Here is a 19,766-nt window from a genome sequence, read left to right as displayed (position 1 = left end):
GCCACCAGGCCCAGGATCCTCCAGCAGCCACCAGGCCCAGGCTCCTCCAGCAGCCACCAGGCCCAGGATCCACCAGCAGCCACCAGGCCCAGGATCCTCCAGCAGCCACCAGGCCCAGGCTCCACCAGCAGCCACCAGGCCCAGGATCCTCCAGCAGCCACCAGGCCCAGGATCCTCCAGCAGCCACCAGGCCCAGGATCCTCCAGCAGCCACCAGGCCCAGGATCCACCAGCAGGCATCAACAACTAAACAGGTGTGTTTGCATCTTATTTGAGCCGCCTACAAAATGCCACCAAAAAAGGTGCAGTCTCTGAGGATGAGATGGAGGAGATTAAGAAATCTCTAAATTACATGTCAGGAGAGCTTTTTAATATCTCCAAACAACAGAAATTACTTTTGGATATGATGGGACAGATTAAAGACCTGCAAAAACTAAATGAAGAAAAGGTAAAAAAAAATAGCCCTACTTGAGTCCTGAGTGGCAGATCTAGAGCAGTGTACCCGTATGAATGACTTAATAGTAAGTGGATTGGAGACCAAACACAGAACGTATGCCAGAGCTGTAGTGGCAGAGGAAGCCAGTGAGCCCACTTTGGAGCAACAAATTGTCAATTTCTTTAGTGGCAAGGGAATTACCATTAATAGTAAAGATACTGAATCTTGCCATCCTCTGCCTCGAAAAAAATAATAGTGGAAAACCATCTATAATAATACGCTTCGTGAATAGAAAATCAAAAAAGGAGCTGCTAAGACAAGCTGAGCATTTGACAAAGAAAAATGCTGACATAGCACAACAAGCACGGATACTGAGAAGACAAAATGAGAGTCAATCTCCTAAATGGCAAAGTCTTCATCAAGCTCAAAGGAACACCAGAAGAACAAAAAGGTGTGGTCATTAAAGAACTTTCAGAACTGGATATATAGTAATTAATTAAATGTTAAAAACCGAGACACTAACTATAGGAATAAATCATATGACATGACAAAACTGTGATAATAATCACTTTTCTTAGTAAGGTGAAAATGAACCTTACCCATATGTGAACGTTGTATATAAGGATTTTGGACTGAAACTCTTTGAGTATGCTGATCACAGACCATGAAAACAATTTCTATACCCATAAGCATGATCAGAAATGTGAGTATTATACAAATGAGCAGTTTGTATAATGTATAGAAATATAATAATGGATAATGTAATAGCAATCATACATTTTAATAGTAGAAGCCTCAATTCAAATCATTCAAAAATCCTGGACTGTCTGGCACAGTTTTCTAGGAAATTCACTGTCATTGCAGTTTGAGAGACTTGGTTAGATGGGGATCAAAACTTAGTGAAGATTGGTGGCTATGACATGTATTACATCAATAGAATTTTAAAAAAAAGGGGGGGAGGGAGTGTTGCCTTGTATACTGATAATAATTACAAATGTAGAATCATCAGTGAACTGTCACTAGCACTGGATAACATAATGGAGTGCATAACTATCGAAATAGAACTGTGAAGGTTCTCAGTCATCCAGGTCATCGTAGTCAAAGGAGCTTGCAAAGAAAAGCGTCTGGACTTCTTTAAGTTGCTTGAAGACGTTTCACCTCTCATCCGAGAAGCTTCAGTTCTAAAGTCAAATGGTGGAGAGTCCCAGATATAAACCTAGTGGGAGTTTCCCCCCACAGAGGAACAAAAGGACCCCCTGATGATCCTCTAATCGCCTGAGCCAAGGTATGAAACTGGGTGTGGGTCACAATCAGCCAGGGTTTTGGGTGAGTTCATCGTGAAACCTGGCCCCACCCACTTGCATAGTTCCCATTTCTGTATAGCTGTATATCTCAGATTCCTGTAAAGTTATTTATTTCATATTCTGTATAGTTTTTTTCATATTTATATCCTGTCCATATCCTGTACATAGCTCGTACTCACTACAGCCTGTACATACTTATAGTTATAGAATATTCACAACATACTTCATACCGTGTACATTATAACATAATAGACCCATTTCTGTAATATACTTACATATCTATATTATTGCTAATATATATTGTAATATATCTATATCACTAAGCACTTCTGGATGGATGCAAACTGCATTTCGTTGCCCTGTACCTGTGCATGTGCAATGACAATAAAGTTGAATTCTATTCTATTCTATTCTATTCTATTCTAATTCATTTACAAGTAATTGGTTATTGCACTGTGAAAATAATTAGGTACATTTCATATTCCTCTGTGAGCAGGATGGGACATATATGGCTTTTATTCCATGTTAAAGTTCACACAAGTGACATCCCATCAATCAAATCCTCAGTTTGTTCACTTGTCTGATGTTAGAAAGAAGGATTTCATTGTCAAATGGACTAAATTAAACAGCCCAGCAGTCACTGGCAATGATGGGCTGTGTGTTAGAAAGTATCACAAATTTTTATGTACGATATTGAATGGACTAGAACAGAGGAAATGAGTGCAACAAGCAAAGTGTAGCAATTACACATTAGCCTTTGATAGCAAAATGAAAATCCATGTAAAGTCAGCGAGGAAGAACTGAGCACAATATGTGTTTATGTCGCCAAACCTTTTCATGCATTTGTCTTGGAAGACAACGTCCATTCAAATGGGCAACAATAGAGAGGAAGTGACATAAGCGACACCTTTCCTCCCTTTTCAAAATGCATAACTGATTATGACATGTGCGATATTATTGTAGCACTATCCATTTGCATTTCACTTTGGTGAAATGAACTCATTTCATGGTCTGCTGGGCGGTTCAGGCAGTCCACAAATGAGTTAGAATTTCCACTGGCCCAGTATTTGCATGGTTGGGGCACTGAACAGTGAAGGGGGTGTATGGAAAAATGTGAAAAACAAGTCTATAATGCCTGGTTGCAGTTCACATTAGTGCCAAGAGATTTGCATATCACTTTGCTTAACGTGCAGTAGAAAGAGATGGATCATTCTGCAAGCTTTTGAGCAAAGACAGACAAATATTGGAAGTTCTTCTGTCATCGATGTCAATCTCACCCTCCTGGAATGAGCTCAGATTTCCATATCAATTCTGTGATATTGGTAATAGGCAAACAAGGCCATCAGTGAGGGGACTGCCAAGCACTACTACAATCTAAAGTCCATTTTAAAGCTTAAATAACATCTGGGTTGCTTCACAACAGTGTAGAGAAACCCTGAAAGTATAGTTTTTGTCAAATTACACAGGGGCTCTAGCTTTCACCTTCACATCTTTATTTACAACCATCTTAAAATCACAAACTGATCTAATGAACATGGCTTGGATACTTGGATAGAACACAGCATCAGAAAACACAGTGAGAACAAGCTGTACATAAAAACAATCCAGACAGGCGCTAACAACTACACCGTCTTGCATCCTTAAAAAACGTTGTAATTCAGGTACTTAACTACCTTAAAATATATAGTCTTTTTCTATTTATCTTGTTTCTAGTGTGTTAATGCATCAAATATCATTTTGTATGAGTTCACGGAGGCCATATAAAGCACACAATCATGGAAGTATTCATATTTTTCATATTTCTAAGTAAACATCACTCATATTACATAACCCGAACCCCGGTAACAAAAACTGGCTATATAAACATGTAATGTATTCAGTCTGTTGGGGAAGAAGTCTAAGTTGGAGGGTAAAAAGTACTGACTAGATGTACATCGAATCTGTGCCTCTCTGCAGTTGTACTTGCAGTGAAAGACAGTGGATGGGGGTGAGTTTACTTGTATGCCCCCAGTATGCTGCCTGTAACTATGGGTTTCCCCCCAGTGGACAAGAGGGTCGTTTTCCCTGCAAAGTGAAAGGGGCCTGACTGTTGTTTGTGTTCATCTGAGGAACAAACCTCCTAGATTCTCTGTTGGGATAGGTTACCGGAAGGAGCCTCTGCTGGGAAGTCCACTGTATTCATATGGAACTTCTATACTTACAGTATGTGGGCAATCAATATTATTTCATGCTAACATGATGTATTTTTATGTGTTGAGTTAAAAATGTGGACCTAAAATGCACATTAATGGAACACAGTTAAAGATCAAAGTTAACCTTTAAAAAAACACTTAAGGACTAAAGAAAATTCATAAAGCCAAACAAGGAGATACACGAAGAAAACTCAGGCAACAAACAGTATGACCAAGCAACAAATACAAGTAGACTGAGGATTTACATAGACACATTAAGTCACCAGGAACAGACACACAGCTTGGGAAAAAATAGGGCAGAGGTGAACAGAGTTAAGATAATGAGACAAAGGAGAATTAAAACTGAATAAAAAGCACAAGAGACAAATGCTGCTAAAATAAAACAGGAAGTAATTTAAAAAAAATTTGACCACAAAATACAGGGCTCGGGCAGCAGTTCAGCACGAACTGGTTCGTGACTGGACTGCAATGGCCACTCAGGTAGCGGAAGATGATGACATGGATTTGAATGATCGGGAGATGATGACATGGGTTTGAATGATTGGACTCAAGCAGTTAATAAAAGAGGTCGAAGAAGAAGTGAAACTGTCGACACAGAATAGTAAATGAACTCTAAAAGAAAACAGTTCGGATGAAGGGACCCCTGTAGTCTGCAAAAGGATTGTTAAGAGAAGATGATGACAGCATCCAACTTAGTCTGATATCTTTATCTTTATCTTTATCTTTTAAGCAACCTGGATAAATTCAAATTTTATCTGTGTACGTGACAAATAAAATTTGAATTTATCCAGGTTGCTTAAAAGAAGATTGGCAGGCAGCGGCGGCAACGCAGGCGAAGGAAATCCAGACGCTAACCGTGCGGGCGGCAGCGACACAGGCGAAGGAGATCCGGAGGCCGGCCGCGCAGAAGGCAGCGGCAGCAATGACAGAGCTGGTCTGGAGGCCGGCCACGCTGAAGGCAGCGGTGGCGATGCTGACGAAGCAGGTCCGGAGGCCACCCACGATGGCGATGATGCCCAGTCAGTGGCCAGGAAAGTGGCCAGTGATGTTGAGGAGATGAAAAGCTGGCCATACTAGGCATGGACGAGGAAGTGGCGTGGCAACCACAGGACCAGATGAGTCAGGACCAGATGAGGTAGGTGACGGCATGGAAGCCAGAGGCGGAGGCGCTGCAGGCAACGGCGGTTGCTGAACGGGCCCCTTGGATCTTCCAGCAGACACGAGGAAGTGCTGGCCGGGCTCTCCAGAACCCCTAGCGGATGAGGCAGGTGGTGGCGTGGGAGCTGTGAAGTGCTGGATGGGCTCACCCGAGCTTCCAGCAGGAGCTGATGCAGGGCCAGAGGGTATTGGGACCCCTGGCCCATTATCTGACCAGGACACTGAACTGCTCCGGGATTCTGACCAGCTACAGGGGACTGAACTGAGGGTGACTGAGCTAATGGTTCAGGTGCAAACGGAGCTGCTGATGACAGAGCTAATGGCTGAACTACAGGTAGCGGGGCTGAAGACTGAGCTACAGGTAGCAGGGCTGTAGTGGCGGTCGTGGTGAGAGTTGGTGGTTGAGTAGATGGCAGGCTGTAGTGATGGTTGGAGTGGATGTAGGACAGGTGGTGGTGTTGGTTCTCCTGAGCCTCCAATGAGGATGAAGGGTGCAGGCACCTGCTGGACCTCAGCCACTCCCACCCAAGGAGTGGGTACGGGTGGGAAGGTTAGCTGTGTCCTGGCGGGCCTCACCTCGGGGGTCGGTGCAGGTTTTGGCAGCAACTGGGTAGCTGCTGTCCCCACCCGAGGAGCTGATATGGGTGCAGGAACCAGCAGAGCCTCAGCCAGCCCGGAAACTGGAGCAGGGACCAACTGGGCCCCAACCCCCCTCATCTGGGAAACTGAGACAGGTGCAGGGGGGTGTTGGACCGCAGCTGTCCTGCGAACTTGGGCACAAGGAATCTGAGGGGCAGGCTCAGAGGAAACAGTCTTAACAGGGTTAATTTGCTGCTCAGAGTGGGCAGGTGAAAAACAGTCATACAAATCTCACTAGACTCAGGAGGCGTAGAACGAAAGGAGTCCTTATTATCTATAAGGCCGGAAGATGTGGCCTCTGAAAAAACAGTCCTCGAATGTTCAGTTTCTAGGTTTACAGTGGGGAGGCAAAACTCAGGGTTAACACATTTGGAGTTTACCAGATCTAAGTTTGCGGGGCGATCGTGGCTCAAGAGTTCTCCTTGTAATCGGAAGTCTCGGTCGTTGTGTCCTTGGGCAAGACACTTCACCCGTTGCCTACTGGTGGTGGTCAGAGGGCCCGGTGGCGCCAGTGTCCGGCAGCCTCGTCTCTGTCAGTGCGCCCCAGGGTGGCTGTGGCTACAATGTAGCTGCCATCACCAGTGTGTGAATGTGTGTGTGAATGGGTGGATGACTGGATGTTTAAAGCGCTTTGGGGTCCTAGTAAAGCGCTATACAAATACAGGCCATTTACCATTTACCATCTAAGTAGACGGAATTACTATAATAACAGGGAACTGTGTCTGTGAAGGTTTTCTCTGGCTCGGGAGGAGCAAAACAGTATTTTTCAGTCTCCCCACAAAGCCCCGGTCCAGAGTACACAGAACTGACCATAAGAGGAACAGCAAAAGTGTCTTTACCGCTCACCACAGCCGGCTGCTTTGAGGTTCTGGTATTCGACTGTGGAGAAAGGTGTCGGCGGCGTGAACGCCGTTTTCTTTCGGAAGAGGGAGGAGACCAGCCGGGTTGCGAATCCTCCAGCTGGCCAGGCTGAAGTGGCGATAGAGAGGATTTCCCTCAAAGATCGCCTGGATGGCATTTATTCCAATGGTCATCACCCTGGTATCCACTGTGCGTTTTGTCCATTCTATCAAACGGAGGATGCGGGAGAAGTCACTCTCCAGGGCGGAGTCTGCTGAGTCCATGTTATGGTCGCGTTGTTCTGTCAGGAAGCGGCTGTGTGTAGGCAGGACCCAAACGCACGACTCACGACACACGGGGATAAACTCAAAAGGCACGGCTTTATTTAGCAGGAACACAAGGAGCGATACAAAACGACACTGGGAGAAACTAAAGCTGAGGCACAGGGAAGACACGAGGAAATGCACACGACCATGAGGGAGGACGCGACACGGAACAGAGGGAGATTCCGACATAAATACACAGAAGGTAATGAGGGACGTGGGAACACATGGGAAGCACAGCTGAGGACAATTACGCCTAACAAGACAGGGAAGAACTGAAAATACTGACCCAAAACGCAGACCTTAAACGTAATACAGGAAGAACACAGAGACACAGAGAGGAGGAGGAGAGAGCACGGAGGGAGTGCAGACATAACGGACTGAGGAAAACATTGAATAAAACATGAAGGGAAACAGAGGGAGGCACAGGAGCAAAGACACGGGGAGGATCTAACAACCAAAAGCTAAACATAAAAACCTGGGGACTAGGACTAAACTTCAAACTACCAAAGTGGACTCTAACCATAATACAAAATGACAAAACACAAGAAACTGAAACCGCGGGGTCATAAGACCCAGGACCGTGACATAAGGGTAAATTGAACGCAACAAGATATGTGAAATGTGGGTGGTGGCCAGGAGAGAGGGGCGGAGTGGCTGTCATCTGGTGGTTAAGAACTTGCTGTTCAACCAATTATCCAATCCTGGAACACGAATGAATTCAATCCAACCACTCAGCAGGCACTGGTCTCCATTAAGACACACCCATGTCCACACATGAGAGGGAGGAGAGAGAGAGAGAAACCCACAAGCATCCTCTGGTGGTAGGAGTCAAACACACACACACACGATCATGGTCATGACATCATTTAAATGGAAAAGTATTTTGGTGTGGCAATTGTAATGCATATAGTTCATTATGGGGTATTAATAATGATCGCAGTGGAACAGTAATTGAAGAATTAATGAACAATAAAAACCGTATAGGTCTAAATGATGGGACAGGTACAAGGACTGAGTACATGGCAGGTAGTTAAAGATACAGCACTAGGCAGGGATCACTATCCTATAATAATAGGATAATATTGGGCGGTCGACTCTCTTCGTTATTACCTTTAGGTGCCCTTTCACTCTGGTCATGGCTGATTTCCTCTCCCACTTGCAGGAGGGTGGGGAGGCTACGGTGGACAGCTCCCTGGCCTAAGTTAGGTGAAGGAGGTATGTGGCAGGGTGAGGTTTTTATGCTGTAGATAAAAAAACACTTAACAAACTGCAATCATGTGGTCATTGAGTCCTTCATTATTACAAGGGTACTTCAGGAACGAGCCAGACACCTCTAGCTAGGCCTGGGTATCATCACTGATTTCTATAATCGATTGATGCTGATTTTCAATTCAGTCTCCGATTCAGTTTGAAATCAGACAGTCAGAGACATTATAATTGTGATCATCAGTACATATCCACATTTTTATATCTGTGTATGAAACAAAGCTGACACTGTGAGACTTCATCAGAGGTGTGAGCATCACAGCAGATGTCTTTGTGTCAAAGTAACTGAGGATAAAACAGAAAAACATGAAGCAGATTTTCCTGTCCTGGCTTTTTATAGCAGATAACCTTAAAATATTCTGCAGTAGAACAAGAACTGAAGAAAACCATGACACCATGTGAACATTACCTGGTGCTGCTGAAGTGAAGCTCAGCAAAGTTATTAAGGTTTTATTAGAAACACAGAGATATTGAAGAGGAAGACTGATTATGAAAAGGACTGCCGAGGTGGTTATTTTACCACACACTTTGAGAAAACGAACCTCAAAACGTTTAACTATGCAGAGCCCAACATGCATGGCCCTGAAAGTAACACTGACCCAGATAACCACTTCTACAATAACAACAATAACACTTGTGAGTACTATACAGATGACCAATTCAATATGAATATTAAAATGGAAAATGCATTGTCAGTCATACATTTCAATAGTAGAAGCCTGTATAAAATGTTTCTAAAATTACAGAATGTTTAAGTAAGTTCAAAAAGTTTAATATAATTGCAATATCAGAAACATGGCTTGATAATGAGAAAGTTAGTGAAATGGGACTGGAAGGATACGAATTATTTACAATGAACAGGGTGAATAAAAAAGGAGGCAGTGTTGCTTTACATGTAGATAAAGTTGTTGGAGTCAAATTGTTAAATGTTGCCATTATTGTACTTAAATTTGTAAGTCTTGGTTCAAACTGTATGATCAAAGACATCCCTGTGTTTCTGACCCCCTCCCCAGCCTGTTGAATGGTGGGGGAGGCTGTAGTGTTTTATTATACGCACATCCTATGTGAAGGTTCTGTTTTCTTGTTTAGTAACATCCTGCATTTATGACCCTTTGGTGAGCAGGAGGTCACACAAATGCACCCCCAAACACAAACACACACACTCACAGGCACCTACACACACACATACATTCTCGCACATGCATACACACACATACAAGGGCCCGACACACCACAGGGGGTGTTAGAGTGGGTGGTGCGCGTGTAAACTGTAACTGTATTCAATAAAAAGGCTGCAAGGAAGGCTGTTTATTTGAAGTTGGCTAGGAAACGGGTGAGGAGCGTTCAGCTCCAAGAGCCTGGTTCCAACCAGCCTCCCTTGCTAGCAAGTAAAATCGATCGCTTGCTGTTCGTCTTGCTTCGTTAACGGGAATAAGTCTCTAAACCAGCGGGGCTTTTGGAAGCGCAGACCCAACAAAAGTTTTGAAATGTAGTGTGATTGAATGTATGTTAAGCACCATAGATCATGTATTGGAATGTGTTACTATTGAAATTCATGTTGAAAAAGCTAGCAATATAATTATAAGTTGCATCTATAGGACACCAGGATCATGCCGTGATGCATTCAATGAAAAACTTGCTGCTATGTTTAGCAACCTAAATGATAAAAAAAGTGCAAATAATTTGTGGTGATTTTAATATAGATTTGCTAAACCCAAATGGACATCAGAAAAACAGATTTTATCCATACAATGTAGAGTAACTGCCTTTTCGCTGTAATTACAAAACCAAGTAGAATAACAATTGATACAGCTACATTGATAGATAATATATTCACAAATAAAATTGACTATGAAATAGTACGTGGACTCCTTATAACTGAAATAAGCGATCATCTTCCTGTTTTCGCAATTTTTCAAAATTATTTGACATGATGCAACAACAGCCATTGCTGCCCTCCAGGTGGACTGTGGCGTGAGTGAGACACAGCGGGTCCATACAGGACCAAAGATTCGGTCCTGTATGGTGATGAATTGTGAAGTTACAATTCTACAATTCTTTTCTGTAAAAAAGCATTTTTATTTTTGTATATAAATAAATGTTGATGTTGTGCGACGGGATTGTGTGCTTCAATTTTATTTATAATGTGCCAAATCACTACAACAGGCGGCTCAAGGCAATGCCGTCCAGAGTAAGGATCTTAGCCACAGTGTTTCTAAGATTTTACGCCCCGTTACAATAACCTCAGTTTTATCTGAACTTAGAAGCAGAATTAACCTCAGTGTGAGTGAAGAGGACTCTCCATTTAATAATAGCTGTAATAAAATGTTACAGTGAAAAAAAACTAGCCAAATTTTCATCTGAAAATGTTGAATTTTAGTAAAAACAATATTCTGTAGTTTGATACTGTCGTTACAGACAAAGCGGATGTTTAAAGCCTTTGGACGCACATTTGAAATGCAGTAATTGTCCTTATCAGCTGGAAACATAAAGGTCATACAATGACTGTTTCAAACAGCTAAAAACTATTGAACAACAGCAATGTTAGTCTGCTCCAAAATTTGAATGTACATGTGTTGAAGGTGCGGGTCTTGTTGAATTATTAAACATATTTTTCCTTAATCTTTCTAGCCATAAAAAAACAACTTTTAATTTTCTTCTGCTTGAGTATCGGCCTCGGGTAGCTCTACTTAGCATTGCTCAGTCAGTTGTCTGTTTGTGCTACTTTTTCAAAGAGCAGTTTTTTTCTCTGTATCTATGAAGCGCCTTGAGGCGACTTATGTTGTGATTTGGCGCTATATAAATAAAATTGAATTGAATTGGATTATTGGTAAGGGTGACTTTATGTGTTTAGTTACTTACATAAGTGGAAGTACTGTGGAAAGTTTAACCTTACATACATAGATCTGACAGTACAGGTTCTGAGGTAAGATGTTATATCCAATCCAAATGTTCTTTGCAATTTTGCATTGATAAACATTCTCCTTAACATATTTGGTCACATAAAGTACCACGGCCATCACACTGTCATTGAGAATTGTTTAAATAACTCGTGTCTTAAGTCATCCCATCATACAGAAAATAAAAACAGCCACATGGTTCACTGTTATATCACACAATGTTAGAAATATAAGTCGTTCATAACAACCTGAGATGCTGGGAGTTTAAAATGCAAACCAATGAAAGCAGAAGTAGAAGACTATAATGTCACAGAGCACACGGTGTCTATTATTGTGTAGACATTTATAAACAAGAGCTTAATAAAGATGTTTAACTTCTTAAGAAATAAGTAGAAGTTACATCTATTCAAATCAATTCAATTCAATTTTATTTATATAGCGCCAAATCACAATATAAGTCGCCTCAAGGCGCTTCATAGATACAGAGAAAAACCCAACAATCATATGACCCCCTATGAGCAGCACTTTGGCAACAGTGGGAAGGAAAAACTCCCTTTTAACAGGAAGAAACCTCCGGCAGAACCAGGCTCAGGGAGGGGCGGCCATCTGCTGCGACCGGTTGGGGTGAGAGAAGGAAGACAGGATAAAGACCTGCTGTGGAAGAGAGACAGAGGTTAATAACAGATATGATTCAATGCAGAGAGGTCTGTTAACACATAGTGAGTGAGAAAGGTGACTGGAAAGGAAAAACTCAATGCATCATGGGAATCCCCCGGCAGCCTATGTCTATTGCAGCATAACTAAGGGAGGATGCAGGGTCACCTGGTCCAGCCCTAACTATATGCTTTAGCAAAAAGGAAAGTTTGAAGCCTAATCTTAAAAGTAGAGATAGTGTCTGTCTCCTGAATCCAAACTGGAAGCTGGTTCCACAGAAGAGGGGCCTGAAAACTGAAGGCTCTCCCTCCCATTCTACTTTTAAATACTCTAGGAACAACAAGTAGGCCTGCAGAGCGAGAGCGAAGTGCTCTAATAGGGTGATATGGTACTACAAGGTCATTGAGATAGGATGGGGCCTGATTATTTAAGACCTTGTATGTGAGGAGCAGGATTTTGAATTCAATTCTGGATTTAACAGGAAGCCAATGAAGGGAAGCCAAAACAGAAGAAATCTGCTCTCTCTTTCTAGTCCCTGTCAGGACTCTTGCTGCAGCATTTTGGATTAGCTGAAGGCTTTTCAGTGAGTTTTTTGGACATCCTGATAATAATGAATTACAGTCGTCCAGCCTGGAAGTAATAAATGCATGAACTAGTTTTTCAGCGTCACTCTGAGACAGGATATTTCTAATTTTAGAGATGTTGCGCAAATGGAAGAACGCAGTCTTACATATTTGTTTAATATGTGCGTTGAAGGACATGTCCTGGTCAAAAATGACTCCAAGGTTCCTCACAGCGTTACTGGAGGCCAAGGTAATGCCATCCAGAGTAAGAATCTGCTTAGATACCATATTTCTAGGCTTTTCAGGGCCGAGTACAATAACCTCAGTTTTATCTGAATGAAGAAGCAGAAAGTTAGCGGCCATCCAGGTCTTTATGTCTTTAAGACATTCCTGCAGTTTAACTCATTGGTGTGTGTTATCTGTGTGTGTTAGTTTTACTATGCATCATTGTTACGTCCCCTGGCTAGTCTAGGGGGTTGAAGGGACGAACATAAAGGTGGATAGAGAAGGAGGAGCCAAGATGGTAATTTCAGAAGGTTTATTTAATACTGGTGATGGGATCAGATTGAGGTATAACGTCAGGGAGAGCCAAGGCCAACATAACAAACAAAACATCCCTGATGTTGAAATAAAAGAAACTTACCTAACTCCAAAGAAACAAAATATACAACCTATAACCATAACCTACCTAACAACACATAAACAGGAGAAAACAGGGTGTCAAAACAAAAGGCAGCTCTCCCCTACAAGCAGTCTGAACATGAAACAACAATGCTCACACAAAATACAAAGGCATGCAAGCCTGCACAAGTATGGCAACCAAAATGGCCAGAGGGCACAGAAGCACAGCTCCACAGGCCTTAAATAGTGCTCTGCTGATTACCAATTAGCCGGACTCTGCGCAACATCCAATCAGGACAGAGGAGGTGGAGCCTGGACAAAACAAAGGGTTAATAGGGAGAAGAGACATCCTCCTGGGGGATGTAACAATCATAAAAACGCAATCATTCATCTTCCAACTGTATCTTTCTGTTCTGGCTTTAGAGTCATTGTTTGTTTACTGAGCCGTACTTTGGGAGTCATACTGTTGTGATGCTGGGGAGAAACTGGTAAGGTTTGATAGACTAAACCGTTACACACAAAACTTCAAAAACCTAAAGAGTGTGTGAGACTGCTAGCTGTGTAGTTCATCAATAAACTCATCTACAATGTGTTAGTAAAGAGCGACTTGTACTTCTGTGCTGTTAAGCAACAGTTTAACAAATTTCACTGCAAACTATAAAAGGAATCTGGATTTAAATAGAACATAGTAGTGATAGATTAAGTGCAGGAAACACTAGTATACAGTGTCTATGAAACAAATCTCCTTCAACATTCAAGTGGATGACTGCAGGCGTTTCTCTCAGTTGGTTGTGTTCAGGGAAAAAGCAACTAAATACACTGAGACTGCTCCACGCTGTTGGTGAGTTAACTCTGGATGTCTGTGGGTTTTGTTAACTTGGAGTGAACAAAAGCAGAAAAACAGTAAAAGATGCAGACAGTGAAAGTCTGGTTTATTTCATGAACAAAGTGAAACATTTTACAGTCCACAGAGCAAAGTAGCATACATGATAAATAGATACACATAACACGGACAGTGAGAAGTAAAACTCGTCGTCTTACCACATGTTATATTCTGTAAACTTAAAATAACCACAGAAATTAGAGTTTAGTGTTTTAAAGTCGTCTATCAAAAAAACACGAGTCAACATTACTGAAGTGACACTTGAACTTCATATCACAGTCTTTATGATGATAAAACATGTTCTCTCATTAGTAGATGTCTGCGCTGTCACTGTCCAGAGCCAGGGTTCAAGCTTCCTCTTCAATCACCATTGATCATTAATAGGGTCACAAAAGATTTGTCACATTATCCCCATAAACAACATGTTTTTATAGAAATCATTGTGACACAAATATTTCGATTCTTGTTTCACAATGTGCATGAACTCAAAATCTTGATGAACAATGATGAATCGGCTAGTGATGAGGAGCAACGTAGATCCGTAAAATGAGGTTTGATTAAATTAAACTCTTATGAACAGCAATGAATTCTACCTCTCTGCTGCTGATGTGTTCCAAACAAACGATGCTTTCTACATGGCCAAATTGTGTGCTAACTACCTCACACCGCTGTGTCTGGGGTCCGAAAAAAAAAGCACTTCACAACTTCCGTATACCTTGCAGAAGTTGTGAAGTGCTGAGTAAAATACTGTGTCTGATGGGATGTTTTTATATAGGTGGACTTGGTTTCAGTTGGCCTCTGACATGCAGATATGAAGAGCAGGTTGTAGAGAAAAAGGTGGAAACTAGAGAGGTGCAGTTGGGGGGTATACCTATCCATGTGAACGTTAGTGTGTGTGTCCTTGGATGCTCTTCCTGTATTCTTTTTATGACTTGTTTTGCTGACTGTTGGGGACCCACCTGTAACCCACGTGTCTAATCACTGAGTCTTACTGTTGCAGTGTGTTTGTGTGACCAATTATAGTGGTGGCTGCATTAAAGGAACATTAGATGTCGATACAGAGCTTATATATGTATACATGCTAGACCAACGGGTAGGAGGTGTCATAGTCACACGGGGGGGTGACTGTGTGTCAGTTAAAACTCTGACATGGACGGATTAAAGAGCAGGTTGTAAAGAAAAAAAAGGTGTAATCTGTGGAGGTACAGTTGGGAATGTGTGTGCTGGGATGCTCTTGATAAGTAAGCAGCTTTTGTTGTTTTATGACTTGTTTTGCTGACTGTTGGGGCCCTACCTGTAACCCCCTCTGTCTAATCGTCAAGTCTTACTGTTGCAGTGCGTTTGTGTGGCTACTAGATAATTATAGGGATTGTTGCATTAAAGGAACATTGGGGGTCGATACAGTGCTATTGTGGCTAGTTAAGAATATGTGGTTTTTAGAAGTATCACAACAAAAGTTTATTTCTAAAAGGATGCCTGTTATTTGTGGTACTCTGTTTAAAAACTACTAGGCCCTGTGTCTTTCAGAGCACAAAAGAAAAGTAAAATGCTAGACTAGTTAAATTAAATCATCTACTGTATGTCTAAATAACAGAGCGCTGAGACCTATACAATCCTTAAAACCAGTTTAATTAAAACACATAATGGTTTCATTAAATAAAACGCAAATTAAACTTTTATGAACTCACATGTGCGAGCAAAGCCAGTACACGCGTACATGCACTCACATGGATGCGCAGGGTGGTGGGGTGGGGGTGAGGGGTGAAAAAAGTGCAGGTATATTACTACTCTCATCGCACCACGTTTCAACGTTTAACACACGTTTCTCTATTCCCATATTCCCCCAGATGGAGGGAGATTATCAGTGGTCTTGTATGTCTTCCATTTTCTGATGATTGCTCCCACAGTTGATTTTTTCACACCAAGCTGCTTGCCTATTGTAGATTCACTCTTCCCAGTCTGGTGCAGGTCTACAATACTTTTCCTGGTGTCCTTCGAAAGCTCTTTGGTCTTGGCCATGGCGGAGTTTGGAGTCTGACTGTTTGAGGCTGTGGACAGGTGTCTTTTATACAGATGATGAGTTCAAACAGGTGCCATTCATACAGGTAACGAGTGGGGGACAGAAAAGCTTCTTACAGAAGACGTTACAGGTCTGTGAGAGCCAGAGATTTTCCTTGTTTGAGGTGACCAAATACTTATTTTCCACCCTGATTTACAAATCCTACCATGTGGATTCATGGATTTTTTTTTCACATTCTGTCTCTCACAGTTGAAGTGTACCTCTGGTGCAAATTACTGACCTCTGTCATCATTTTAGGTGGGGGAACTTGCACAATCGGTGGCTGACTAAATACTTTTTTGCCCCACTGTAGTTGTCATTTCACATTTAGTTATCGTCAGGACTCCAACTGACATTGCAAACATTTTCAGTCTGCACCAACATATGATCATAAATCGCTATCTTTATACAAGGACATACGAGGGCGGCCAGATAATCCTGTAACAAACCATGGAGCATAATCCAACTATTTTTAACCCAATCTCTAAAAAGAAAGACCACAAAGGAGATACACTACATGGGGAAAGTGCTGAGCTACCACTCTTAATCTTTGAATATAGGCATTTTCAGTCCCATTGCACCAGTTGTGTAAAATGAAGCAGCTTCAGAAACACTAAAGAATAAGCTCTAAAGAGCTCACTGAATTTCGGGATGGTCCTATATTAGGGTGCCACCACTGCAGTAATTCAACTGCAAATATCTTCCCTCATAGATATTCCACAATCAAATGTAAGTGGTTATTATATTATTATTGCAAACATAGAAGTGTTTAGGAACAAAGACAGCTCAACCACAAACTGAAAGACCGTGTAAAATCACAGTGCTGATGCATATTATGCATAAAAAGTCACCACCACGTGACACAGATACCAACAAAAGGGAAAACACTACAAGCCAAAGGATACTTCAGCAGCTGCAGTTGATTTTTACCCAGCAAATCTTTTGATTCCTGTAGGTCCCATTTTAAGTATTCCTTTTGGTGCCTTCTTTTATATCTCCCTTCATTACATTCCCTCTCATAAGCTTTTTACATCTCCACTGGGCAAGCAATTATCCATAAACCTAGAGGGAAAATAGCCTCTGTGCCATATGAGCGTATTAAATGTTGTGAATATTTGTCTCATCCATTTAATTGAAACAGTCAGAGATCCCTTTGGAATTCCCACTTCCAAGCTCCCTTGCTTTTATGCACTCAGGTTTTCGTTCTTTTATTTTTATTTATTGATGTATTTTTTTGCCAGCCAGCTTTGACATTCAGGAGAAAGAGGGCCATCGCAACACATGTGTAAGAACAGAAATGAAAATTAATGACCCAGAAATCAGAAATCAGCACTGGAACACAGAACGTTGTTAAAGGCCAGGAAAAAAGGGCTACTGTCGATGCCAGATATCTGGCATTAAGTTGACAGATAATGTTTCTAAATTTCACCTGCGGGAGATTAATTTTGTAAGATGATTAATTATGTAAACAGTGTTATCAGTGTGAGATGCTTACAGACCACTACAGAGAAACATTTGGATTCTGTCAGCTTTGCCTTGTTTACTTTCATCAGTGGGGAGACAGCATCCAGCAACAAGGTTGTTCAAGGTTACAGCTCGTCTATGGACACTGAGGGGAGCTGAAACATCAGTACAGGAGGCAGACTCATTCATATTCCTTATCTCAACACTGCATAGACTCACTAACATTAAATAAAAGAAAACGGTGGCACTTTCTATTATGGTTGGGTAATAAAGTAGTAATAGTAGTGTAGGAAGCCAGAAACAAGAATCCAGTAGTGTAGTAATTTCAATTTCATTAACACTCAATTACCCGTGTCAGTTTCTGTGCAATATGGAGGAAACAGAGCTGCAAAATGCAAAACTCCCTGTTTCTGTTTAATAACAATCATTAAAGCAAACTTAAACTGGCAATTTGAAGTGATGCACGATCGTCCTAATTAACTTAGTTTCATCTAAATCCATAATTAATTACTGACTGACAGAGCTTTAATCTTCCCCTTCAAAACTAGGCACTGCTGCAAAGAGTCGGCTGCCAGTAGGTGGCAGACTGCACGTTCTATTTCATCCCTGTCACGGTTCTGGGTCCGTTGGACCCAGTATTTTGAGTTTATTATGTTTTGGTTTATTTTTGCATTATGGATTGTTTTCTGATGTTCTGGTGCTTTGTTTATTATTATCATTATAGATCTGTTTCTGTTATTCTTGGTGAGGGATCAGTTTTTAGGTTTTGGGTTCTCATGTGTATTACAGTTTCTGTTCAGTGTCATGTCTGCATCTGGTTTAGTAATTCTTGTTTCCTGTTTTATTGTGGAAGTCTTTGTCTTATGTTAGTGTGTGTGCAGCTTAGCTCCCCCGTCTCGTTAGCCCTGATCTCCCCCAGCTGTGTCTCCTTTCTGTTGCCCATTCCCTCATTACTACCCTGTGTATTTAAGCCCTGTGTTTTCCCATGCTCTGTGTCGCGTCATACACTCAGATTATGCCTGTGTGTTTGTTAGGTTTTGTATTGTTGATTGTCATTTATGCTTAGAAATATTTAACCATATATGCTTAGAGGTGTATAATCATTTGTAGATTGAAAGAATGTCTCATCCTAGGAGGTCTGTAACAACTCTGTGTAGCATAAAGAGGGGAGTGCGTTCACTCCTCTACAGATTGTTCTGGCATAGATCACACACCTCCTAGGAGAGGTCGTATCTTCTCTTGCTGATATATGGTTTAGCAAACACACGTATATCTGTTTAAGTATAAGAGCCTTTTGTTCAGATGGAGCCCCAGACTCCTGGCACCAGCCTTTGGGGAGTCTTCACAGGGTCACATCTTGACCTCACACACACACACAGTATTCTTTGTTCACATGTATACCTATGTAAGATGTCATATGTTAATGACCCTATGCATATTCATGTAACCACAATAAAAGGAGTGCTATGGGGAGCCTGGCTGAGAGTCTGACGGAGGTCAAGTGGTGGAACGACACTTGGCTCCAGGCAGGCCTCCCTCATGCATGAGTAACATGAAGAACTTTGCCTACTCGTGTCTTGCTTTGCTGTGTAATTATATTGTCCTCAACGTTCCAGCGGATAGGTTCAAGCTACAAACCTATCAGTGTTTCTTTGGTTTCTGTATTCACGTCACTTCACGTTTGGTTTTCATGTCAGCAATAAAGCTGAGGTTCTGATTTACAATTCTGTGTTCGAGTCCTGCGCTTGGATCCTCCTCCCCGCCTGCCCACACACAGAGCCCTGACAATCCCTGGATAAAGCTAAAGAAGAAGTGAAGTGCCACCTACAAACATTGGCCACCATTTACCTCCTTTTTGGCTTGCTTCATAGATCCACATAATCTCGTAGATATGCTTGCACAAACCAATGAAGTATAACAGTATATTTGGAATCAAAGCCACATTCTATATACTGCTGTAGGATTAGGATTCATCTTTATTGTCATTACACATGTGTGAATGCAGCGTAACGAAATACAGTTTGCATCTAATCAGAAGTGCAAAGAACAGTAAGTGCAATAAGAGCAGATTATATACAGATAAGGGTAGAATAATGGTGGAATAGTTATGACAGATTATGTTAGGGGCGACTGTGGTTTAGGGGGATTGGGAAGCTCATCTTGTAACCGGAAGGTTGCGGGTTCGATCCCCAGCTCTGTCTGTCTTGGTCGTTGTGTCCTTGGGCAAGACACTTCACCTGCCGCCTACTGGTGTTGGCCAGAGGGGCCAATGGCGCGATATGGCAGCCTCGCCTCTGTCAGTCTGCCCCAGGGCAGCTGTGGCTACAACTGTAGCTGCCTCCACCAGTGTGTGAATGTGAGAGTGACTGAATAGTGGAATTGTAAAGCGCTTTGAGGGTCTCGAAAAACACTATAAAAATGCAATCCATTATTATTATTATTATTGTTATTGTTATTGTTAT

Source organism: Aulonocara sp. 'chitande type north' Nkhata Bay, linkage group LG23, assembly GCF_057382095.1.
Source record: "Aulonocara sp. 'chitande type north' Nkhata Bay isolate Kocher_YH1m ecotype deep benthic linkage group LG23, A_spYH_male_GT1.1, whole genome shotgun sequence".
NCBI lineage: Eukaryota > Metazoa > Chordata > Actinopteri > Cichliformes > Cichlidae > Aulonocara > Aulonocara sp. 'chitande type north' Nkhata Bay.
The sequence above is the reverse complement of the archived record's forward strand: the minus strand, read 5'-3'. Positions refer to the sequence as shown.